This window comes from Anopheles arabiensis, chromosome 2 (assembly GCF_016920715.1).
Source record: "Anopheles arabiensis isolate DONGOLA chromosome 2, AaraD3, whole genome shotgun sequence".
In the NCBI taxonomy this organism is placed as follows: domain Eukaryota; kingdom Metazoa; phylum Arthropoda; class Insecta; order Diptera; family Culicidae; genus Anopheles; species Anopheles arabiensis.
In genome coordinates, this window is record NC_053517.1 from 34,883,891 (window position 1) to 34,896,601 (window position 12,711).

Here is a 12,711-nt window from a genome sequence, read left to right on the forward strand (position 1 = left end):
CGGTACCTATAGCTTGGTATAACACAAACTCCTTTCGAAGGTGGAATCATAGCTAGTCTAGTAAAGCTACGTTGAACAGATGCTAACTTTTTTACACAAATAGCGCTATGCGGAAACCAAATAATAGAAAAATACTTAATACTTGAACGAACAAACCAGGCAATATAAATACAGCTTTCGTAAATTTGTCGACAAATAAACCCTAAAACTTGATTAGCCTTACTAAAAATATTGTCAATGTGCATATGAAACGTTAAGCTTTGGTCTAAAGTCAATCCTTAATCACACACAAGTTGCCGACGAAGTAACGTCATACCTGCCAGAGAATGATCGAATTCAATTGGGCGCTTTAATCTCTGAAACGTTATTATGAAGCATTTGTCTGTTTCGAGCTCTAGATCATTATCTAAGCACCAGGAATTAAAAGAGTCTATGAACTGTTGTAGTAAATAACAATCATTTTAAGTTTAACATTAGCAAAAACAGTTTAACATCGTCAGCATGCATAAGGATTTCCAGCATTGGGTGGAACACACGTGGTAAAATCATTTATTTATTTATTTTGTCACTTGGTTACTTGAAACGTTATATGTCCTACCTACCCAAAGATTTAGCGGACGACACAGAACCTCGAATTGCTAAAAGAGAAAATACACAACTAGATGCTGCCGAGAAAGCTGCTATATTTTTTTATCTACTTAGGGGAGATAAACTTGTAGGTGAACACAGTTTTAAATTAAATGCCTGTACATATTTTGGGTCAAAAGTCTACATCCATTAAAGCGTAAATGGCAGTTATCGCGCTAGGATCCTACAGACGATGGAAGAGTTTTTCCGCAAATGAAATATGGTGACTAACGCAGGAACTGTACCATACCTGTTTAGAACCAATAATATCATACATATCTGATCATTTTCTCTGAATCTGACAATAGTCTCTACTCATTTTATCGTTTAAGAGGAAGATACATAGATAGATTGATTATAACGATAAGAAGTATCAAACTTAATAACTATTATTAATCGATGTGCAAAAAGTAATACTTGCAGTTTTAAAGAAAACAGAATATCCTAATGGTTTAAGTCAAGTGTTGAGCGTAATCGCCATGATCTTCTTCATATGATACTCCGCAACCCAATATTAGATATAGATATCTGCAAGTTTTAGTAAATCTTTTCACTCGTATTAAAGCATTCCGGAAACAGATCGTAGGATATTGTCAAATCAACATTCTAGAAAAAAAAAACCCTCAACTGAATGATAGACAGCACCGTTTCTAATAGCACACATGGTGCAAATCATTGCCAGCCCATCGCCACACGCCTTCTCCGCGCGTATATAATTCAAGTGCATCTTCCTGTTGAACTTTCCCTTCCACAATGCACTTCCCCTCGCTTGTGCACCACCGCACGGTTGAAGGAATTGATGGAAAAAGTTTTCCATCTCCCGGGTGCACACATAAAATGGTGCAATATCCTTTTTTTCTTTCCAGGCGTGGATGAGAGTTGCGTTGATGTTCCCTAATCCGGTCCTTTCCTCCCATCAGTGTCACCGCGTGACAGATGAACCAGGGTGAGAGATAAGCGTTCGCAACAAATAGAAAACCGATACAACTTCGCGACACGCAAACGAAGCATGTGTACGGCACTGTGTCGGTCGAAAGGGGGAGGGAGTCGAAGGATAGAAGAAAAAAAGTAATCAGCGTGTCGACCTACCCCATTCCTTAGCCGCACTTATCGGTTTAGTGAGCAACGGCGAATGGAAACAGTGATTCACATAAAAGGGTAAAACAAAACACCACACACAAAAAGCTACAGGAAAAACTATTGACAATCCTTTCGATGTCGTTCCGTGTGCTCTAGTTTCGCACAACAGCGTTCACACGCGTTCCCAACCCTACCTTGTGAACGCCATCCCGCCACATGGCCGTTCCGCCGCACACAATGCCAATGCGTCGCTCGAAATCATTGACAGTTTCGCGTTGGCTCGACAGTTCACCCGAGTTGCTCGTTTTATTTTAACTTTTCCTCGAGCTTTTCTCGTCCCTTCATCTAGTCGGTGTGACGGGTGAGGGCTGCTGCTACCGGCACCGACTGCGCGCCGCTACGTTTTCCTAACGAGCACCCGTCGGATCCAGCCCGGTGCCAGGCTCCCAGCCAGCCCGAGGAAGAGTAGAGTGCAATTTTCCACTTCGGAAGTACCGTGTGCGACGGAAAAGCGCTACTGCATTCGCCTTGTTGCCTTCCTCGAAAGGTGCTTTACCAACGGGCACGTGGTGAAGAAAGGTTTTGCATTGCACATCGCACCTTTTTTGCGTTTAGTAGTTTTGCGCTCGCACCCAACCCGCCGCCACTGTTGGCTGCGCTGTATGTGCAGCTGTCAAGCGGAGATTTTCCAGCTTATTTCAGTTGATTTGGAATCGCATTCAAACCAAACGGATGTGCACTCTCCTCTGGCTGTCGCTCGCTCTCTCTTGGCATGTGTTGGAAGGTTGAAACATTCTTGGAATCACTCGCACGGAAGGAAGCGAGTGGCAGTAATTCGTTGGCAGGTGAATATCCTCCACACGTTAACCCCGGCTTCGCTGATCGAGGCGAGGGCTGAAGACAGATGCTTGTCGGCAGTGAGTGACGGTAAGGGTAACCTTTCACTACCTGTAATGGTTGCAACGGTAAAGGGATGTATTTCATTGGTTCCGTTCTCATTTTCAATGTTTTACTTGATATTTTTCCGATATTCAATTTCTGGTAGATGCGAAGATTGGGAAACGATCGAAAAAAGCAATTAATGTAGTCAACGTGTTTCATTAACACGCTGAATGATTGTTAGAAGCATATCGATAATATACAATTATTTGTTTAATGTTTTTAGTATCGTTTTTTAATATAGTATTGATGTTCTCTAACAGGTATTTTTTAAATACGTATTTATAGAAGTTTCAATGTGCAAAATATGTTTAAAGATTGATAGGGATTAGCATCGTCTTTTAATGCTCCAGCATTCTTATGTTTTCACCATCTGTCATCGTAAATTTGAACAGTTCACTTGCTTGATCAGCGATTTGCAAGCTCCTGACCATGCTTTTAGGACTAGTTTATATAAATCGACGCCGGATTACATGCATATACTTAACAGAGCTTGGAAACAAAATCCAAACGGCCAAGAGAGCAAGGAAAAGGAAAGTTATTATCATTTGAAAATTTACTCAAAAATAATATGTTTACAATTTGTTTGGTTCGGAATTGACGGTTCGCGTTTTGTACTCGAGTCTAAACGATAAGCTCAAACAAACACTATTTCCTATTTAAAGCTTTTCTCCTCATAGTGAGCAAGATCAGAGAAGGGAGCGGGGAATCAACTCATGCAACGGATGCATTTGACGATGGGTTGAGCATTTTTCTGTGAATTAACCTACCTTCACCAATATGAATATCCATCAATCAACGCAAACAAATCCTACCCATCTTATAAAACTTCACTAACCAGATGTGCTTTTTGAGTTGTCACTGCCCTGAATCCAGATCGAATTAAGAATCAAACAAAAAACGGCTTATCTTTGGCTAAAATTAAAAAAGTGAAATTTTAGCGTCAAATATTGTACAGACCAATACTAGCTTAGCTATCATGGGAAAGTAATGAACAACCTTTCCATAAACCAGTACGAAAGTCATTCTTCCTGAAACAAAAATCTTCTATTTCTGCCAAGATTCAATATACATCATCCATTGAAGAGAGACTCAAAGGCCGGAAATTTCCTTTTGCTCTGAACTGCTTCATTGACTAATATGCTTTGAAAAAGCACAAAGTTCGAAAGACCGGTTCATATTATCAACAAAACAAAAGCTCAATAAACCAGACGACATCACTGGTAAGTTCTTGGAAAATGGAATATCCAAGTCAGTTCTTTGAAATTGAAAGTCAGAATATAAGTCCTTTGGTAAAGTTCTTCTCACTTTTCACTTCTTTACAATGTAATAAAAAGTTGATCAGATGTAAACCAGCAGAACTGTTCAATCGGAAATCGAACACATTTCTAAGAAGCAAAGCTCAAAGAGAAAGTCATGTTTGTGTCGCAGTACAAGGCATGGTTCAGTGTCAGAAGTGTAGAAAAACTGTGCTATGAATTATATTCTTCAAGCACAGAGAGAGAGTTTTGATGTTCAATATTTAGATACAAAGAATATCTCAGAAAAGAAGGGTCAGAAAAGCGTCCTCAACTAACGCCCGACGCAATGGTGTCTCTGGGCAATTCGGTCACCATTCGGTTCCCTTCGCTTCCCCGACCTGACATTGAATTACGACACCCAAGGGAGGGAAACCGATTGCATCGAAATGTCACCATCGACTATCGGGTGCGCAAACATTACAGCATTACATTACTGCCGGCGCATTCCTTCCCAATTCCTCCCTTTTCGCCTTTTTGACTTTCACCTAATCATGCCGTCCAGCGGAGCCAATGATTGCCGGCATTATGAGAGACGCAGAGATGTAAACACGTTACTGTCACAGCGGTTAGATAACGCACCAAACGGGAAGGATGGTGGAGGAGGGGTGTGGATGAATAGGAGGGGGTTAGGGCAAGAGGACAAATCTTTGAGCGTTTCAAAATTTAAACCTTTCTGTCTCGCGTCATAACGAACGAAAATCGACAAGCAAGAAGGAAGAGCAATAAGGGGCGAAGTGAGTGAGTGTGACGGTACGCTGTTGACGGTTTCATTTGACACCTTGTCCCCAACACGGCACCCGCGTTCGGGCCGTCTTAGCTAGCACCTGCGATTGAAAGATGCCCTCCACGTTCGGTAATAGCCGCGATAGAATGAGCCGTCAAACTGCCACAAGCTAACTGCAGATTGAAAACCATTCCCCACGTGTACGATGCATGCTGCGCAGCCCGGATTGTGCTTTTCGCCGAATTCGATTACTGGAAAATGGCCCCCGTCCCATCCACAATAGTTCCTTCCCGGGGTCGGGAACGTTAATGATGATGAACAGCCGTTAATGCTTGTTTGCCAAGCGTGCCACACAAAAAACAGCGCCCATTTGCAGGGCAGCGTGCCCCATCGCGGTATCAAGTGAACCGGTGAGTGCGCTTCGAGGGGCTTTACAACATTGACACCCGGCACGACCTGCAGTTGGCTCGCGCCTGGGACGGATGCTGCCCCAAAACCGGCAGTGGGCATCACTGGGCGTCGAATATTTATCATATCAATAATCGTTACGGGTATTGTTTACATTTTTCCTGTGCCTTCACACCCGATTGCACGGTGGCCCATCCCGATTGGCTCCCATCTTCGGCACCCATTCATGCAAAACTGGTAACCATGGGAATGGTTTGCACACGATTGCCTCACAAACTGAACTGGCGCACTGGTGGTGTCGTCAATGGTGTGTCGTCGTCCTGCCATTCCGTGGTCGAGAGCAAATCGTGGCAGGATGGAAGGAAGTGCCTTGCGACGCGTGTGGGGGATGTAAAATTTATTCATTTAATTTTTATGATTATAACACCCCCTCGTCCGGTCGTGGGTTGAATAATGGGACATCGTGGACCAAAATGTTCATCGGTAGCAGATTGGTGGGGCTGTTTCGGTTTTTTGTTCGCAAAGAGCTGCGCGGTTTAAAAGATTCGCGTTTCTGGTTTCCAAAAAAAAAACTTGAAAGGACTGCTGTATTTCCTTCGCTCAGCTGGTGAACTATGTTCGATATCGGATCGTCGGAAACTGGGGATTGTGATGCAATTTGTAATGGCAATCCATTTATCAACTGGTGTGCGCAACCGGGATTTCGTTTGATGTTGACCAGACCAGAGGCCTTTGTAGCGGTGAGCCGTACAGCAATCATAATTTTCTGTGTGTTTGTGTATGTCCGTGTGGGCGTGATTGTGATACTACAGCCTACAAAACGGCGATGAATTATGTATAAGCTGCAAATGGCGAATGTCTCGGGTGGTGGTTGATTGTTCTCGAAGTTTAGATATTGAAACCGTTTAATGGGAGGTTTGAGTAGAGTTTGAGTTTAACACATTTCCAAATCATTCTTGTACAAAGTGAAACCACTCATTTGTTGCTAATTTATTGTTCTGTATTTGCTTTCTCATAATGATCTGATAGTAGACTTTACTAACTTCTAGCATTCTTAGGACATGTTGTAAGAAATTAGCAATGGTTCAAGTGTTTTTGATGCAAGAGAACCGGTCTTGAGACTTCTAGAAAACTACTTGACATGACATTAGTTATTTTGCAATATGCAATGTCACAAAACTGAACAAACTAACCTTATTTGAGATTGAAATCTTGCTAGAAATGATCTTAGAAACAATTATTCTCATGTTTTACTTAAGCCAGTTAAACAAAAAGCTTTCAATCTTTGGCATCACATTCGTACTTTCAGCTGCAATGTAATTGCAATCCATTCATGTTACGGATTAAAGTGCAATTGAACAAGAATGCATATCCTTTGATAGTCCTTACATCACATGGAACGACATGATATCGGACATCCTTCCAAGCAGAACGAGCATCTGCCGAATAATCAAATGAAATTAACTTTCACAAGAACGAACTCGATTGAGTTTTAGATAGTAAATTATGACTGGTTATCAACATGACATTTCGTACACCAATGACTCAATTCACCAGTGGAAAACTCAATTCGAACAATTAAAATTAGTTTGAGGTATTTTTATTGAACGGTTTGATATTGTCTTGCATATTTCCCAGTATTGGGTATAATAAAACACACCGCAAACGAAAGCAAACATACAACATTCAACAGCCAGGTCCAATGTCATGCCGATTCGGTTCATTTCCCAACATGAACGAATTAGTAAGCCCCACAGCAGCTTCCCCCCACAGTCTGCTAATGGCTATCGGCCATCTCTCTCGCCTTCTCGATCGAAAATCATCATGCTCCCGCAGCGGGTGCGGGTTTCGTTTCAGCGTGACACGATCCACTCCGAAACACGTTCGCGAGAAAAGTTGACTAGTTTGGCCTTCCCACCTTGGCAGGAAAGGTACGCGGAGGAAGGCACGAGCAGCAGGAAGCGGTGCAAAACGATGTGACATCTTCAAGGTGAGTGTGTTCTGTTCTGAAATGGTGGCCCAAGATCCGGGACAGGAATTTCATAAGCGCCTTTCCCCCTTCCACCTGCTCCCCCTTTCAATGTGGATGAATTTGCAATGAGTTATGCTGCACAGACTGCTGCTGCTGCTTCGGTTTGCTGGCGTACCACGTAAGGTAGGCAAAGTTTCGAGCGCATCTTCAGACGCGTGCACGTGCATTCACTCTCTGCTCGAGGCTGTAGCATTTGTGCCCGAAACGTCTTGTGGAACCGTGCCGTGCCGTGGAACAACAATACGATTCGTTAGAGTGGCAGAATCGATTACTGGAGGGCTTTTGCATGTGTACCGATACCGCACAGCAGATTAATGGTTTGCTGGCAGACTTTTAGTGGCTGATGGCTGCTCTCTCTCTCTCTCACACACAGACACACATACACACAATGCTACGTGCTGCTGCTGCGTGCTTTTATCCATCTTTGACATCTAGTGCGTATATAATTGATGTATTATTTCGCTGCACATACGCACGAGTACGCAACACTCCGAACAAAATGGGATCTTTGGAGAAGGCAGCCAGCATGCTAGCATTCTTTGAAACCTTGCCCAGCTCAAAATGTCTTACCTCCCAGCGCAGAAATCAATATCCTTCCTAGTGTGTTGTAGTAATAATTTCTCAATTTACACTCGACCAACCTACCTTCATAAATGGTGCTATGATTGCGGTATACACTTTCGAATGATTTCGAAAAACGGCTCCGCACCGAACCGAAAGGATACGAGAAAGCAACTTCTCTTACCCGACGCCTCACTCAGGTGTGTGCTTGTGCGGGCACCCCCGTGCGGGATCAATCACAATTGAATTGCATCGACCAAATGCTCCCGTTTTCCGGCCCCGATACAGCTCAAACCTAGCCAATTTGGATTTTATTGAAGCTTGCGGTAAAGATAATGGTGAAAAAGGGAAGGACGTCACTGGGAGGGTGTATAAGGGAGAGGGGGAGCGGGGGGAAGCAAGCCAACACTGGACCAAACATCTGACCCAGACCGGATGCCGGTAGCATTTGTTGCTGCTGCTGCTACTACGAATGTTTTACACACTCTATGCTCCATGCTGAGCCGGCATTACACTCCTGCTTTCTCACCCTCTCTCTCTCTCTATCCCTCTAGCCGAGAGTGTTAGAATATGGTCATGAATGTGAATATGTTGTGTGCATGATTCAATTTGCCCGGCTCCTTTCCGGCGGCTGCTTACTTTACAAGAATCACTAATGAAGTGTGTAAGGAAGCGCACCAGCGCGCCAAGTCCCGGGGCAAGATTCAAGGGGATTGCAGCTCTCATGGGGGGGCCCGAGGGACATCCGGTAGAAAATTGAGGGACCATCATTTATTTACACCTAACTTGTGTATTTATGTGTGTATATGAGTGTTTGTGTGTGTGTAGTTGTGGAAGCATCCTTTCTAACATGTGCGAAAGACAGCCGTACGGATAGCTTGTACGTCAATTGCGACCGGATCTTGTACGGATTTTGAGAACGAGAAAATCGTGCCAGGCTTCTCGATAATCCAAAAGCTAACCCATATATAAACACACGCACACACACACAAGCCATGCTCCGTCCGTTGGTTGGTCAAAAGTAGTGATAGTTTTTCACAGAAAGGGGGAAAGCGAGACCGAAAAAAGAAAACAACAAATTGATTTAATGCTACTGAAATATTGTGGTGCTACCCAAAAATCAGATAGAATGTCCGGAATGTTTCGGTCGGCAGAATACGGAACGAGCTCTGCCAGCTGACGTTTTACATCATGTTTAGTGCAGAGTGATTTGCTGCCCAGCGCACTTGCCTGAATTAGGTTTAATGTGTGTTACAAGGGTGATTTGTAATCGTGTTGCTGCCGTGCTGTGCATTAGCTACATTGGAGTTGCTTCCAGCAGATGGATTAGTACATTTCGTCTTCTCCTTCTCATTTTTTTGACAACTGTTGCATCAACTTCCATCACAACGGTGATGAATACAGCTCAATAAAGCTACCCGAACCGGGTGGGACCGCCCCGAAAGGTGGATTAGATATGGGCGGGCGAATGGCGAAAGGACCGCAAAATCCCTTCCGTCATCAAGTAGCACGACATGCGGAAATAGTTCACTGTTCCGCCGCATGGGTATCGGCCTCCCTCCCTCCCGGTGTGTTATTGACTGTCTGTTATTGTTGCGACTCATAATGTCACTCCTCACCGCACCTGTCCCTTGCTACCACACATGGTTTAGAGAAGGGCTGAAAATTGGATTTTTATCGCACACAGGCAAAATAAAACCCTAAGCTAGGCAGCGTGCAGGGTGAGGTGTATTTTTTTGCCGCTGCTACTACCGTACATTCTCTCTCTCTCTGGTAGTACACACTCCCTTGTTTTCGGAAGGGGAACCACAAACGAACGATGACGACGACGGAATAGCGGACGGAATGACGAATGCTGGCCACGCCATTCCAATGCTCTACACCTGTCTGTCACATGTGTGTTTAACCTCTAACAAATTGTTTTCCGCAATCACCGGGGCTGGAGGACCTGTTATGTGTATTTCAGGGCGCTGGTGCCGTTTCTTTCCTGCAAGCCCGTTATTATTTACCGAGACCGAGTAACAGGGAGACCAAATGCAAAAAAAAACACACACACACGTACATTTACTACTGGCGTTGGGGGAAAACGGGCATCCCATTTTATGTTTTGTGTTTTATGGCGGCGGATGGCGGAGAAAGTCGTTTCTCAGTTATAACGCTGACGGACTACGGGCAAAGGCAGGAAGGGTGTGTGTTTTGATGTTTAACATTAAATCTATGCAAAGGACCAAAACAGCGAAGGAATAGGCAACCGAGCATGCTAGTTTACAAGGGAAGTACCATCGAAGGACGTATAGTTCACACCGGAATGTAGAACTTGAGTTGTTTCTATCAGACTATTATTAGTTTATTAGATTATTTCTATCAGTACAGAAAACACAAATCCTATGTTCTATATTTCCCTACCTTTGAGTTGTGATGTTTTTGCGAAAGACTAAGATCTTCGTCGGTATGATCTCTGGAACAAACGATGGATTCCAAGTTAATCATTCGAAGTGAAAGCCACCATAGAGAGTTCTTGTCGAATCTCAAATATGTCACAGGGATTGACTATTGTCAAACCTTTTATCGCTGCCCTAAGACATATGCTTTTAAATCAAAATAATTTTATTAATTTTAGTTACTCGGCCTCGGCATAAATATATTAGTTTGTGCTAGTACAGATTAGGCCGGTCTCGTAGTACAGTCGTCAACTCGTACGACTTAACAACATGCCCGTCATGGGTTCAATCCCCAAATAGACCGCGCCGCCATACGTAGGACTGACTATTCTGCTATGGGGGGAAATCAATTAGTCACTGAAACCACAAGAGGTAAAGGCAGGCCTTGACCGACAACGGTTGTTGAGCCAAAGAAGAAGAAGCTAGTACAGATAGGTCAAGTAAAATACAATCATAACATTCTATCTATGGTTGAGTTTTAATATTATTCATAACAATATACATGCTTTCCAAGAAATCAAATGAACGCTCTTACTTTGATGAAAACCTACCATTGTTGTACGTTTCGACTCATTTAAGAGTTGATCAATATATTACGACTATGCTTCGAGTAACTATTCCTTATTTATGGTAAATATTTTCTGATAAATCCTTGATGTGACTTCTGGATGCTTTATTTTATTCCATTTTTAAACTGAAATCAATGTATTGCCTGGAACATCTATGCCAACAGAGATGAATTAGGTTGAATTGAATACGATTGTTATTGTTGAAGCAACACAATGTATTAGCACAATAATAATCCATAGTGGTTGATCAAAGCATAATTATTTCAATTAAATATTACTACAGCTTGGAGATGAATTTTCCATAATGAGGGAGACAATTTACATTTAGTTAACATTTAGTAGAAATGGTTCTATGGTATACAAAGTTACTACATGCTCGTCTTCTGAAGTACTAATAAGCACATTCTAATTGAAAATAGCTCACATACGCCTATTGTTTTGTTCACAGGAAGCGCTGCTTATTGTAAAGCGTAGTCTTTATGAAACTTTGTGACATTTAACACCAGATGCAATGTGCACCCTAGGGAGCCGCTGTATATTCCAGCAAAACCATATAGCCCGTCACTTTCCCGACCCCAACAATTCCCGGCCAGAAAGGAATGCTATTACTGTACTGCCGTACGTCATGAACGTTTCTCCTCAAGGCAAGAGCAGCTTCCGCGATATACCCTGTGTGGTAAATACCGACGAAGGACTTCCAATGACCCTGTACAGCAGCAGCAGCAGCAGCATCATGGCAGCGTGGTCAGGGCGCACGCAAATTATGCCGCATATAAGGTCACACCGAACGTAGAATTTCTAGCAGCAAGCACTAAGAGCACGAAAAAAAACAGGTATATCGATAGTCGTAGTGCCCGGACCGGTGTGAAATGAGTTTGCCCTACCTTGTCTTTGTGTGTGTGTGTGTGTGTGTGTGTGTGTGTTTTTTTACCGGCACTACCCGGTAGCAGGAAGATCGGTGTGGTCAAACGCCATCTTTTTTGTCTCACTTTGTCGGTGTGTGCGACTACCGGTGTCAGCGACAACCGGTGTGACCGACTGACAAGTGACCGAACACCACACGCTAGACTCTCTTCCACAGCCGCACCGTTCCGATCCGTATCGATCAGGATGTCTTGACCGCGGGTCAAACCAGATCGCATAATCTATTGTGTGCTAGACGCGGTTGTCCACCTTTTGTGCACCTTCTCAGATGGAGTGTTTCTTGTTTGCGATTGTGTTTAACTGTCTGCATGTGTGTGTGTTACTGCGTTCTGCGTAGTAGTTTCAGCCGGCTCGACCTAGCCGGTTCTGGCGTAGTACGTAGTGCGCGACCAAAACACTCCGGGCCCTGATACGGAAATCACTTATGCTAATAAGTTTTAATGGTTTGTGCGCGAGCAGCAGCGAACCGTTCGTGCGTGGCGTGCCTCGATGGTGTCCGGGGCCGTGTGTCCGAAAAAGCGGCAAACAGCCGCGGGCAGTACAGTTTTGGACCGGTCGGCTAGCTCGTTTCTGTCGGGTGTGTTTCCTATCCGACAGGTATCGAGAATTGGGCCATCACGCTAATCCAGCGATGGCTATCGAACAGACGCGCGATATCATCACCACGCTGAAGCCTCAAAGACAGCTGCCCGGGGTCCGAGGAGTACGTGCTGGCCTACAATGGATCGGAATTTTGTCACTCGCCCAAAACACAATGACGAGTGTGTAGATGAGTCAAAACAAAGGAAAACCCCATCCAGAAACAGCGACAAAAGCAACGCGAAGCAACAATAACAGCAAAAAAACAGGTCGTTCCAACTGTCCGCCAATGAATCCTGCCCGCCCGCCGGCTAAACACGGCCGTTGACAAACGGGTACACGCACGACGACCGAAACGGCACCCAAGATTAACGTTCGACAGACCGGCACGGAGGCCACACGAGCAGGACGATACTCCACCCGATGATTGATGAATGCTGGCCGGCCGAAAAAATGCCCAACTCAGTCGCTTGTGTCCGTCCGCGGGCAGTTTTGAGGAAGGATCTCGTTTTTGTTTGCCGTACTT